Consider the following 13,392-nt stretch of genomic DNA (forward strand, 5'->3'; position numbering starts at 1 on the left):
CTTTTTTTTACTATCTGCCACAGTATTTTAGTGATATCGTGAACAGGATTCAAGATAAGAGAGGCAGCAAAAAAGATGTTCAGAAAGACTTTAGCAACAAGTATAAATAAATCAGCAACTAAGGATAAGAATAAAGTCAAAAATAAAAATAAACGTGATGGCTATACAGTATTGCTATGGTTCACCATTGGTGGTCCAGGGTGTCTGTGACACCCTTCACATAACAAAAACTACCATAGAGGCATCATATTTTCAAAAGTAGGGGGTGCATTGCTTGGCTTTTGAAAGGCAGGGGGTCTGCAGTCCTTAGCGAACTGGGAACCACAAGTATATTGTACATGAAGTAAACTGGTTAAAAACCTTTGAAAATTTAATAGAAAATATTACAAAAAAGAAAGCCATCTCAGAGCTCTGCGGTATCCATTTACAACAGTGATTCCCAACCTTTTTTGGGCCATGCCCCACCTAAGCATCTCTAAAATCCTGATGCCCACCCAGGGCCGGATTTAGGTTTGATGAGGCCCTAAGCTACTGAAGGTAATGGGGCCCTTTATATGTCCAGCTGTCCTTTGTCAACAACAAACTGTTGCTGTTTTTTTTGTGTTGAATATATGCTATACGGTAATTTATGGACCTAATAGGTATCTAAAGCCATTCACACATAACAAAACATGTATTTTATCAAAGTAATTGTTGAACTGAAATACAATTAAGAAGTATATTAATAGTGAAATTATTAAGCTCTAACTTAAAATGATTTTTTATTCATAACAAAATAATGCAAACACATTGGCATTTGGCAATAACAAGTTCCTTTAGAAACACAAATTACAAAGACTCATAATCCAGTGTCTAGAAACTTGCTATAACATGAAATAATAATAGCAAACCAGTGATATATTAGTTAGCAGGCGGGGCCCTTTACTTACACCATAGGAGCCTACAAAACACTGTTGCTGTATGTTGGTTTTATTTTATTTGTTTTTATTTTGTTTTATTTATTTATTTTATCTGTTTCTTTGCTTTTTTTATTTATCTTATATTTTGGAAATGTACATCCAGTTTTTTTTCCTTTAATTTTTTTGGGGCCCCCAAGAGAGTGGGCCCCTAAACTATAGCTTGTTTAGCTTATACCTAAATCCGGCCCTGGGTCCTGTGACAATAATAATTCTTATTATTCAGAAAGTGAAGTCCTATTCACGTGGAGGAAGCCTAAAAGGCCATTCACTGTTAAATAACTCATTCTCTGATTGCCCCCCTTTAAAAATCAAATTGCCTCCCTGTGGGGCATGTGCCCCGCGTTGGGAACCACGGGTTTACACCCTGATGTTGCCCAGCAGCGTTGATGCAACCTGTTCCCAGAAAAGGCCAGTAGCACGCGGACAGAAAATGTGCAAATCGGTGTGTGTCCCAATCCTGGAGGGCTACGTGTGTTTTGTGTGTTTTACGCCTCGGACGTCCAGGTTTGCCTCTGGCTTCCGAGAGGAGGGCGCATGTGGCGAGGTTGGGGAAGGCGCACGTGGAGAGAGGTCGGGGAAAACGAAGCGCCTCCCTGCCGCGGCGGGCAGAGCAACAAAACGCAGGCAGCGCCGCCGTGCGCCTTTCCTTTCTTCCTTTCCCCGACGAGCTCCAAGCTTTTGAATCTCCCCGCCCCTCGACGCCGGCCGGGGCACCCCCGGCCCCTTCCCCTGGCTGGCTGGCTGGCTTGGCTGGCTGCAGAGCAGGAGCGCGCCTCGCCGCTGCGCTGCTGCCGCTGCCTCTCCTCTTCCCTCCGCCGCCATACTGCGGGGCAACCCAAACTTGTTACACACTGGCACCAACTCCTCCTCTTTCGCTGGCCGTCCCCGTTGCCATTCCCATCAGTTGCTGCTGAGCGCGCAGCGAACCTGTTCCCGGGGATCAATGCAACAAAATAGCAGAGAGGATCCAGAAGTTGGAGAGCAACAGCAGGTAAAGGGCGCTTGCTTCTTTTTTCTGCATGCTGCAGCGGATCGCGAGAGGCGGGGAGGGAGGAGGAGAAGGGGAAGGAGAAGGCGGCGTGCGGGAGGAGCCGCCGCCTCCGTCTTCTGCAACCCCCTTCGGAGGATCTCGGGCTGGGAGGAAAGAAGCGCTTCTTCTCCCTTCGCAGGTTTGCAAAGACGGGGCTTTTTTGGAGTGGTTTTTGCGCGGGGACAGGGCGGCGCTGGAATGCGATTTGCGGGGCTTTGCTGGTGGGAGCGCAAGGGCGAGCTATGGACGCCGGTGGTTGCTGGAGGAAAGGCACTCTCTCCTCGCTGTGTTTGTGTGTGCGTGTGCATGCGTGTGTTTGGGGATACGGCGAGCGGCAAGCCCATCACCATCGTAATCGCTGCAGTCATAATTCTTCCGATCTGGAGGCGGGGTGGTGGTGGAAAGGACCGGAGCTGTGCGCCCGGGGCTGGCGGGCCCCGGGAGGACTTGGCGAGGGTTGCGCGGGGTCTCGATCGACGCCGCTTGCCGCCCCGGTGGGCGCGCAGGGAGTGGTGGGCGCCTTGCCATCGCGGGCTGGGGGAGGGATACAGGAGAAACTGGCGTGGCGACGGCTGCCTATCTCCAGACACCCCCCCCATACGCTAAAAAAACAAAACACGACCCCAAACCCTTTCGCCGTCCAAAGGTAACTTGGGTTTGGACGCGGCGAGAAAGAGACCGCAGCGTGGGTTTGGACGTTTTGCATTATTTCAGCGTTATTTCGCTGCATCGCTTCCAACCAGCGGCTCCCCGCTTGGGCGCTTTGCAGCCGGCGTGCATGCATGCTTGCATCCTCTGCAACCGGTGTCTAACATGTTCACCTGCCTGCGCAGACGCTCCGGTGAATCCGCCTCGTCTCCCCGACGCCCTTTTAATTTATTTTTTATCAATGGGGGCAACGCAGCCTCTCTTTGTGTGCAGGCTTCAAGGGAAGAGGTGGGCTTCCACTATTGCCCTGTCATGATTTAGGGGGCTGCATATGTGTTTCTTCCGCCTGGTGGTGGTGGGTGGTGAGGACGTTTAAAAGGTCTTTTTCCCCCTGCCTCCCCGGTGAGATTTTACATAAGGCTGAAGGGAAGGGGCCTTTTGCAATAATGGAGTTGCTGTGGGAAGAACTGAAGGAAGGAGGGCGTGGGGGAGAGAAGAATTAATCTGCTAAACTTTTCCCTGGAAACGGATGCAATATCATTAGCTTTCCATTTTAATCCGGGTTGAGTGGCTGCTGTCTTGCCCCTATCATTAATGTTTGTATTTATGGGGAAATATATTGCCACTAGCTAAGGGAATTAAAAAATAGCCGGTGCTTATGGGCCCGGACTGACCCAGTGGAAAATAACCAGTGATGCTCTGGATAGTTTTAAAAAACAAAACAAGAACCCAGTGCGGTTTGACAGGTTGATAAATTTCCTCTCTGAATCTGTTGACAAGTCCTCCCTCAGAAAGCTACTTCCCTGCGGCAGTATAGAGTGCTGTACATCTTGTTCAATGGAATAGGGGTAGTAGAAATATCCTCCTGAAACTGGGGTGGGTTAGGGCAAGGAATCTGAGTCTGTGTGTCTTCATGGACAGAGTGTTTTGGAGAAGAGGATGTTGAGTGGGACCGCAGTGCACCTGTTGTCCCCATGCGCCTGTCCTCAGTTGGGCTCTGATGATTGCCAGTGTAAACATGGAAAAGATACAGGATCTGGCTCCCCCCTGCTTTTTGACAAATCTAACACTGCAAAAAGCTCCCTGGGGGCTATTTCTGAGCTTAAACCTGCATGTGTATTTTCTTAGCATTAAGTCATTCAAAACTTAATTCCGTGTATACATACGTTTTTCAAAACATTATCTTTTGACCTTAATGGGTTTTAAGGCAAACCCTTTTCAGTGATGCTGTGTTGTTGTTGTTTTTAAGGCATGGGCTGAGATGACATCAGGTGCCCTTGGGCAATCCCTCATTCTCTCCAAACTGGTTCGAAGTGGGATGCTTCTCTCCTGCTTTCATGTTATTTGGGACTGTGGTCTGAAGATACCATGCAGCTTTCAAGTGTAGCTTTCATGTTGGGGTTTTGTGCTTCACGAATGGGTGTGCCCACAGCAGAGTAATATTACACAATATTTTTTTAAAAAAATACCACAATAAAAGGGATGCATGATAAAAGGGTTTTAACAAGTGGTTGGCACTATTATATGCTGTTGTGCCATGGGATGGGCAGATGGTGAGAGAACCTTCTTGACAGCAGCTTCAGAGGACACCAAAATTCACTGACTCCGCAATGATACTACTGAGTGACAAGAATAACATTGGGTGGAGAGTTCCTCCTTGGAGCCCTTTATCCTATTAACATGAGTTTTTGGGATAGTACATCTTCCATCTTAGCCAGGTTTAGGTATAGGAGACCTGAGCTAGGGTGCTTTGTTTGTGGGGAGAGGCGTGGGGCTGTGTTCTCATCATTCTTCTCGACAGCTGAGACCCATGGTGCAAACCATTCACTGGCAGACCTGGCGACACGGACCTGACTAGCTTGGTTTTTATGTGTGCAAATTTTGCAAGGTCACTGTGCATTCACATGATGTGCATGTCAGGTTCATGCATGCAAAATTATATTGATGGGGATAAATCACCCAGGGAAACTGTGCACCAGAACTGTGAAATGGCCTGCAAATGCAACAAAAAAATGGTATTTAAAAGTTGAGTAGGTAGAGGAACCAAAGACTCTCCTTGCATGGGCTCAACGTAGCCTCCAACCTTTTCAGTAAAAATCTAAAGGCTGTCTGTCTCCTACACTTCTAGAGATGTATGTACACATTATTTTCCCCAAGGATTAGACTAGTTCACCCAGCACTTCAAATCCCTGCAGTCTTATCACCTGATGGTCTGTCCGTTCAGGTGGGTCTGATAGTGGAACAGTACAGTGGTACCTCGGGTTACAGATGCTTCAGGTAACAGACTCCGCTAACCCAGAAATGTTACCTTGGGTTAAGAACTTTGCTTCAGGATGAGAACAGAAATCACGCAGCGGCAGCGGGAGGACCCATTAGTTAAAGTGGTACCTCAGGTTAAGAACAGTTTCAGGTTAAGAACAGACATCCAGAACGAATTAAGTTCTTAACCCGAGGTACCACTGTAAATATCTCTCTTGTCCATGTAATCCAATTGCAAACTACTTAAGAAATTGTAGATTACCCCATGCAATTATCTATTGCTGCTTTTCTTTCCATTATCTTATCCCTGCTTAAATTTTCCTCTGATTTCTATTTGGACTGATTTTGCACTTATCTTGTGCATATAAAGTTCTTCTGTGCAGTGAAGGAACAAGTCAAAACTGCACTTCTGCTGAATTTTAATGGGGTGCATTTTTTAATTAAGAAGTCAGATAGCCTTGTCAGTACTAAGCTTCCTGCTTTATCTGAAAGGCTGTGATTTTTCATATTAGAAGGCTTTGATTCTATGTAATAGCAATAGTGCCCTTATGAATGAAGAACGTTTTTGGATTGAAACTAATTTTTGCTGTCACTGTCAGTTTGGTCATGTGAGAAGGGCCAACATGCAAGTGGTTCTGATGTTGCAGAGCTGATTTCCTGACTGATTTGATAAGAAGGATAGTTTTCCACTATGAGGGGGAAACCAGAAAGGCACAAGTTGTGCTGCGTTCCAAAAATGTAAGACAATGAGACATTTTTTTTATTGAGAAACAAAGCTTGCCCTGGACACTGAAAGAAAGATGCTATTCTTCTGCTATTTAGTCACAGACCATGCCTTATTCCCTGATAATATTCTCTGGAACACAAAAGGTATTGCAATATTGAAGCTTCTTTAACTTGTTGTCCTACAACATTGCATTCCATTCCTTAATCAGATTTTTCTGTGCTGTTTCCAGCAATATATGTTTGAGAGTAGCACTCAATAGAAAAATTACCCTCCCCCATCATGCTTCAAATAGCACCAGGCCCATGGGTAGCGAAGAGAGGGTTAAAGTGAGCTGTGTGATTTTCTGAACAGGAGATTAAATAAATCTCCTATTACAAATGCTCATAGATGAAGAACAAAATACCCTTCCTTTGTTTGCAGATCCATTTTCAAGATGCAATATCTAATTCTCTCTCTGTCCTCCTTTCCCCTTGTGTATGTATGGTAGCGAACTTAATTGTTATTCAGTAGGCATCCAACAGAGTGGACGTCTTAAATCATTAGCATGAGTTTCATCAGAGCCAAATCCAGGGGCTTCTAAAAGTTGGGCAACAAATCACCCACCTGTTGATTTACCTGTTGACTGAGTGCAGCTGTGCAGCGCAGCGAAGGTGCAGTTTATGAAAGTTTCATGTTTTTATGAATAGGCACCTAACGCACATGGATTGTGAGCTAGAGACTGATTGCATGGTTTGGGGATAGGATATGCTGCTTGCGCACGGCAGTTGAAAAGCACTGGTTCCCATAGGGTGATTGTACAGAGGCTGCTTATTTTGCAACCTTTCCGATGTTGGTGCAAGAAGGTTCTGCATCAGTTGTTGTTTTTCAGAGCCCAGGCTGTGTTTCTAGTTGTTTAACGCACTATGGCGCATCCTGTGAGCCTCAGGCCTTAGGCAAGCAGGAGAGGGAAAAGTACATGTCACAGTTTGAATTGCGCCGCCCTTGTGAGAAAGAAAAGCGGTTGCGATCGAGATACGGGAGCTGACTTGGAAGGTAGCATTCTGGGGATGGAACCTATTTACAGCGGTACCTTGGTTCTCAAACTTAATCCGTTCCGGAAATCCGTTCCAAAACCAAAGCGTTCCAAAACCAAGGTGTGCTTTCCCATAGAAAGTAATGCAAAATAGATTAATCTGTACCAGACTTTTGAAAGCAATCCGTAAAACAGGAATTTAACATGCGTTTTTCTATCTAACGAGATCATTGATTCATAAAAAGAAAGCAATAAACAATGTGCTGCAGTCACACAATCAATCAGTAGTTGAACTGGGATTCACATAGTCACAAAAACAAACAAAAATGAGCCTCAATTGGAAGACACAAGATCTACCCACCGTGGAGGAATGGCAGATGCAAGTGATCGACTACATGGAGATGGCAGAAATGACCGGCAGAATCCGTGACCAGGGAGAAGAATTGATGGAAGAGGACTGGAAAAAGTTTAAGGACTATTTACAGAAATATTGTAAAATGTTTGAGTGTTAACATGATGTGGGAAGTGAAGGTAACAGGGCAGGTGGGATTTGGTTAAAAGTGATATGAAAAGAAGAATTTTAAAAAGGAGAAGGGGGATATGAACAGAATAATATTATGTCATAGTATATAAGGTGGAGTAATGGGCTAAGATAAGGGAAATTTGAGACATAATAACTGGAAATGTATAATTATAAGTAAGGTTTGAAAAAGGGTTAGAACTTTCTGAATTTGACGGAACAAAGAGGAACACAAAAAAGAGAGATGTGAGGAGGTCAGGACAGAGGGATATGGAATTTGGAAATTTAAAAGTGGATTCTTCTTTTTTCTTCTTTTTCTTTTCTTGTTAATTGTGTATTTTTTCTTGTTTTTCTGTTCTTTGTTTTCTGTTTGGGCTTTATCTGATTGATTTATTTGAAATGATGACTTTTTTGTTTTGCCAAACCTTAATAAACATTTATTTAAAAAACAAAACAAAAATGAGCCTCAAAAACAAAAAATGGAAAATAAATAGCAGAAACACACAAATCTCAGTGTAATACTCAAAACGGAGGTGTGGCACTTAGATCGTCAGCATAACACTCAAAACGGAGCACATTCGGCTTCTAAAACTGTTCACAAACCGGAACACTTACTTCCAGGTTTGCAGTGTTTGGGTTCCAAGTTGTTTGAGTACCAAGGCATTTGAGAACCAAGGTACCACTCTATATGACTTCAAGAAGATTTCATAGATGTTCCAGCTACTTTATTACGATGGCTATGGTTGCAGTCCTAATGCGCACTTAGGTGGGAGTCAGACTAGTTAGAACCAGAAGGCCTTTATTTTGAGTCACATGTTTCAGATTGTACTGCATAACTGAAATCTTAAGTATGCTTATTAGGAAGAGAGCCGCACGGACCTCAGTGGAATTTACCTCCAAGTATATTCCAGGCTGATTTACGGTTTGGAGTGACTACCCAAACAAAAGTCAAGTGCACTTGTAAGGACTGTTCTGGTGTAAATACATCTACCAGCATTGGTGGAAATCAATTGCACCCCACCAGCACTGACTCAGATATATAAGCTAGGTGCCAAATGGCTCCTTTAACCAAGGGAACAGTCACCAAAACAGAATGTCTGGTTGTCATTTTGGTGCAAGACTGCTCTACGGTCTTATTTTTCATATGATGGACTGACTGTGATTGATTCTCAGTTAAACATCTGACTAGTTCAGATGACAACCTCAAGCTAGGTTAAGGGTTTTGAGAACCTTAAAGAAGAAAGGCCACTCGATTCAGGGACAGTTTCCATATATATTGGCCTATTCCTCTTTTTCTTAATGGTGACTGCTCCTGCTCAAGCTGCACAGAAAAAGCATTTTGGTTCCAGAAATTCATTCCAATTGCGCAGATAAAATATAATGGATAGAATACTACAGGATGGTGTATTAGTGTGTGAAAACAGTCCAGATTCAAGGATCCACAGGCATATACCTCCAGATCAGTGTTAGAAACTGAGATATGAAAGCTATATGGTACCTTAAACCCAGGTTATGGGCACAAAAACGGAATGTCCAGGCACGCTTTTTTATAACAAGAATGCAAAGCTGAAAATGAATGAACTGCAGCTAAAATATTATCTTCATTTTTCACATGGTCTAGTCCTTCCTCTGCCTACCCCCCTAATATTCTTAAGAGGGTTTCTTCTCCAGTCTTCAGAGAGTAGCTGGAAGTGGGGAGGCAGAAAAAGACCCTCTTTTCCTTCCACTCTGCAGTTTTAACCCGAAATCTTAGGCACAGTACTGCGTCCAGAGCTCAGAAACTGTTCTCGCTAATGAAATTCCCTGTCCCAAAATGCGCCTAGAACAGGGGTCGACAACCAAAGGCCCATAGGCCACAAGTGGCCCATGGGGGTCGTTTAACCGGCTCGTGGATCCCCACTGCCCACTCGGGGACCCCCGCCACCCACTCGGTCGGCTCCCGTGTGCGTAGAGCACACGGCGTAGAGCAGAGCGGGGACTGCCTTCTGCGATGCTGGCCGGCTTCCCATTGGCTGCAGGAAGCTCCTGAAGCCAATGGGAAGCTGCGCACGCCTCCTCCGTGCCAGAAGGAGCGCCGCAAATAGCGTTTGCACATGCATGCGCGTGTACACACACACTCCAGCCCACCATGGCGTCTGCGGGACCGTGAACCGGCCCAAGCCACAAAAACTTTGCCAACCCCTGGCCTAGAACAATGGGAGTTTCGAACACTGCTCCAGATGGTGGAGATGTCAGGCACCATACTTGGTCACAAGTACAGTGGTACCTCGGGTTACATACGCTTCAGGTTACATACGCTTCAGGTTACAGACTCCGCTAACCCAGAAATAGTATCTCGGGTTAAGAACTTTGCTTCAGGATGAGAATAGAAATCGTGCTCTGGCAGCACAAGCAGCAGCAGGAGGCCCCATTAGCTAAAGTAGTGCTTCAGGTTAAGAACAGTTTCATGTTAAGAACAGACCTCCGGAACGAATTAGGTACTTAACCTGAGGTACCACTATAGTCGAAATCCAGGTGCAAAATGCTCAGGGCACCAGGCTAATTTCGAACACTGCCACTGACAAGTCTTCCACAAGTCCATGTTCCAGGAATTGGACAGTCCTCAACCGTGATGAGATGTGAATTGCCATGAGGTGTTTGGGTGGCTGTCCTTCTTAGTTCTCGGAAAAAATGCTCTTTTTAGTCATACAGCTCATAGGATCAATTCTCCTATCGGAATGGCTGGGAGAACAGAAAACTATGAACATAGGTGATTGTTGTCAAAGTGGCTAAGCCAAATACTTTTGAAATTCATAACACCTCATGTTTAGCCCAGAACCTATTTATCCTGTTTTGCATGAGAAAAGAGTCTAGAGGGTGAGAAAAGAACATTTCATAACAGAAAATACCCATTTGTGGTGGTGTAAAGGGAACTGTTGGAGCTCAATAGTATCCCACATGTTTACGCAACCCCTTTACAAACCTGAATTATTTAAGCCTTTGCAGCCTGATCCACAGTTATGTGAAGTCTGATACACTTCGTCTGCATTGCTCTTAACTTCATTATAGATCAAGCACAGGCGTCAGATGCTTTCTTGCGCTGGACCCAGCCTTCAAAACTTCCATTGTTCTACGTGTGTTTTGTGACAGGGAATTTTATTAGCGCCACCAGTTTCTGAGCTCTGGGTGCAGTACGGTGCCTAAGATTTCATTATTGGGGGTGGGCTGTATACTTCCAGGTTTTGCCGCATGTGCAGAACCGCTCTATTGTGTCGCATGCGTGCGCAGAAGCGGCACCTCTAGATGTGGACTTTTTGAGGTACATACGGATCCCCAGAATGAATTAAGTTCGTATCCGGAGGGTCCACTGTAATATTTCAGCTACAGTTCATTCATTTTCAACTTTGTATTCTTGTTATTAAAAAAGTGTGCCTAGACATTCCTAGGTTTAAGGTGTCGTTTAGCTCATAGTAGGGGTTGGCAAAGTTTACCTTGTCTGGGCCGGTTCACTCCAGCAGAGATCCCTCTGTGGGCCGAATCATGCGTGTACACGCCTACGATTTCCGGTATCTGCACAGATGTGCTTTCCAACGCCGCGGAAGTGAGTCCCTGTGCCGTGCCAGGACTCACTGAGCAGGTGGCTTGGTTTGGGGACGGTTCAGGGGCCAGTTAAACGACCCCCATGGGCCGCTTGTGACCCAAGGGCCTTAGGTTGCCTACCCCGGCTCATAGTTTTCATAACTCAGTTTCTAACACTGCCTCAACCATTTGTACCGTGTCTTTTCTTCTAGTAGATCAAGGTAACCAGGTGACAGCAAAAACTGCAAAAAAAAATTTAGCAGGGGCAATTAGAATAAGATCTATTATTTGATTATTGACGTAAACTTCCAGAATGTATTTTGTATAGTTAACCTTTTACCTCTGTCCTCAGTGCATTGTATTTTATTTTATTGCTATGGCTAGTGGCTGAGGCAGGGACGCGGGTGGTGCTGTGGTTAAAAGCCTCAGCGCCTAGGACTTGCCGATCGAAAGGTCGGCGGTTCGAATCCCCGCGGCGGGGTGCGCTCCTGTCGCTCGGTCCCAGCGCCTGCCAACCTAGCAGTTCGAAAGCACCCCCGGGTGCAAGTAGATAAATAGGGACCGCTTACTAGCGGGAAGGTAAACGGCGTTCCGTGTGCTGCACTGGCTCGCCAGATGCAGCTTGTCACGCTGGCCACGTGACCCGGAAGTGTCTGCGGACAGCGCTGGCTCCCGGCCTCTTGAGTGAGATGAGCGCACAACCCTAGAGTCTGTCAAGACTGGTCCGTACGGGCAGGGGTACCTTTACCTTTACTATTTAGGGGCTGAGGCAAATAGGTGGACTGAAGTTTTGCAAGTATTTTTTTAAAACATGCTCACAAAATCCTTTTAGAGATGTACATATAGAATTACAGAGTTGGAAGGGACCCCGTGGGTCATTTAGTCCAGGGGCCAGCAAACTTTTTCAGCAGGGGCCGGTCCACTGTCCCTCAGACCTTGTGGGGGGCCAGACTATATTTTGAAGAAAAAGTATGAACGAATTCCTATGCCCCACAAATAACCCAGAGATGCATTTTAAATAAAAGCACACATTCTACTCATGTAAAAACATGCTGATTCCTGGACCGGCTGCGGACTGGATTTAGACAGCTATTGACCCGGATCCGGTCCCTGGGCCTTAGTTTGCCTACCTATGATCCAGCACATTTTCAATGCAGGAAATTCTGGAGTATCCCAATAGATGGGTGCGGGTGGCCGTTCTTTCACGCGGTGATAATGGGGCAGTCAGATTTTATACCGCCCACGCCAGCCATATGGAAGTTCTTTCCATGTGGAAAGTCCCTAATGTTTGTAGTGGCCAAAGTGCCGAAACAACTACTTGTGTGTTAAAGGCTTTCTCAAGTGTTCCTGCCTTGCAGAAGGAAAGGAAATGAGATATATGGAAGTGAGTCCAAACTTCTGTGCCGGCTGACCTTAGAGCCATTGGCAGTACCCTTGCAAACAGATAAATATCTAACTACAGAATTGCGTTTTTGTTTTGAAAACGGAAAGAGATAGTTGTTAGCATATAGGCTAGCATGTTTAATTTTTAAGAACTGAAGTATTTTAAAGTAGCTTTAAGTGTATGCATACCATGAATTGTGCATATGTTGATCTAGTTTCTCCCAGGGTTGGCAACATAGCTATTTTGAGCAGGTTCTGTTGGCAAGGCACGGTTCTACCACATCCTGCCAGGGCTACAAGTGCCAGGGGATGTTATGGTTTCTTCTGTGTACATTCTTGGAAAGATGGAGTCTATTATTATTAGAGACTACTGGTTGCTGTTAATCCTTAAGTAGGCATACACTTTTAAAAGAGTGTCAGAATAAATTTCCTGAACTCAGAGGCATTTGATTTCTGCTTAGGCAGCATGTGTTTTGAACCCCTTTCAACAAACGCCAGAATATCTGCCTGCCTTCACCCTTAGGTGGCTAAATATTGTTCTGCTATCTGGACTAACTGAGCCATAGAAATTCCCCTCATGTTTGCTTATTTGTTCCTGTATTGGTTAGAAATGCATAATTTCGACAGCTGTTCCTAGATTTTCAGGTTTTTCCGTAACTAACTTCTTGTCTAAGTAAAACTGATTTATGACCTTAGAGGAATCACATACGAAAATCCCACACTACTCCTGTCCAAAGTATTTTGCAAACACTCTTTGGGTCAGGGCAGAGCTTTCCAAATTGTGTGTCGCGACACGTTTGTGTATCAGCTGCACTGTGTGGGTGTGTCGCACAAATGCTCCCTGTGCGTTAGTTTAACCCCCGGTTTGCTAGTAAAACTGAATTACTGTGTTGTGAAATGACACATGTCTAAAAAGTGTGTTACCAACATGAAAAGTTTGGACAGCTCTGGGTTAGGGTAATACCGACCATTTAATGTTAGTAGCCCTTAGTGTTGTAATGTAATGAACAAATTCCTATGCCCAACAAATAACCCAGAGATGCATTTTAAATAAAAGCACACATTCTACTCATGTAAAAACACTAGGCAGGCCCCAAATAATAGGACACATTCTACTCATGTAAAAACACGCTGATTCCCGGACTGTCCACGGGCCGGATTTAGACAGCGATTGGGCCGGATCCGGCTCTTAGTTTGCCTACCCATGATCTATACCAGTGTATAGGAGACATCTCCATACTGTGACATTCTGTGGTACAAAATAGGCAACATATTAAAATGACGTACGCTGTTGGA

The 13,392-nt window shown here is 45.0% G+C and overlaps 1 protein-coding gene across 9 annotated transcripts in view; it reads left to right on the top strand.

Annotated features, from left to right (window-relative positions):
• Window positions 1-1,555: 1,555 nt before the first annotated feature.
• Window positions 1,556-13,392, top strand: part of SEMA4D (semaphorin 4D) — a 136,766-nt gene continuing 124,929 nt past the window's right edge. For 4 of the 9 annotated variants that reach the window (XM_053409091.1, XM_053409092.1, XM_053409089.1 and 1 more), the window contains exon 1: window positions 1,562-1,950. The gene's annotated coding sequence lies outside the window, so the exon portion shown is untranslated. Of the gene's footprint in view, window positions 1,951-2,066; window positions 2,129-13,392 lie in introns of those variants that run through there. The other 5 variants (XM_053409095.1, XM_053409096.1, XM_053409094.1 and 2 more) reach the window with 4 other exon arrangements.

This window comes from Podarcis raffonei, chromosome 11, assembly GCF_027172205.1.
Source record: "Podarcis raffonei isolate rPodRaf1 chromosome 11, rPodRaf1.pri, whole genome shotgun sequence".
NCBI classification, from domain to species: Eukaryota; Metazoa; Chordata; class Lepidosauria; order Squamata; family Lacertidae; genus Podarcis; species Podarcis raffonei.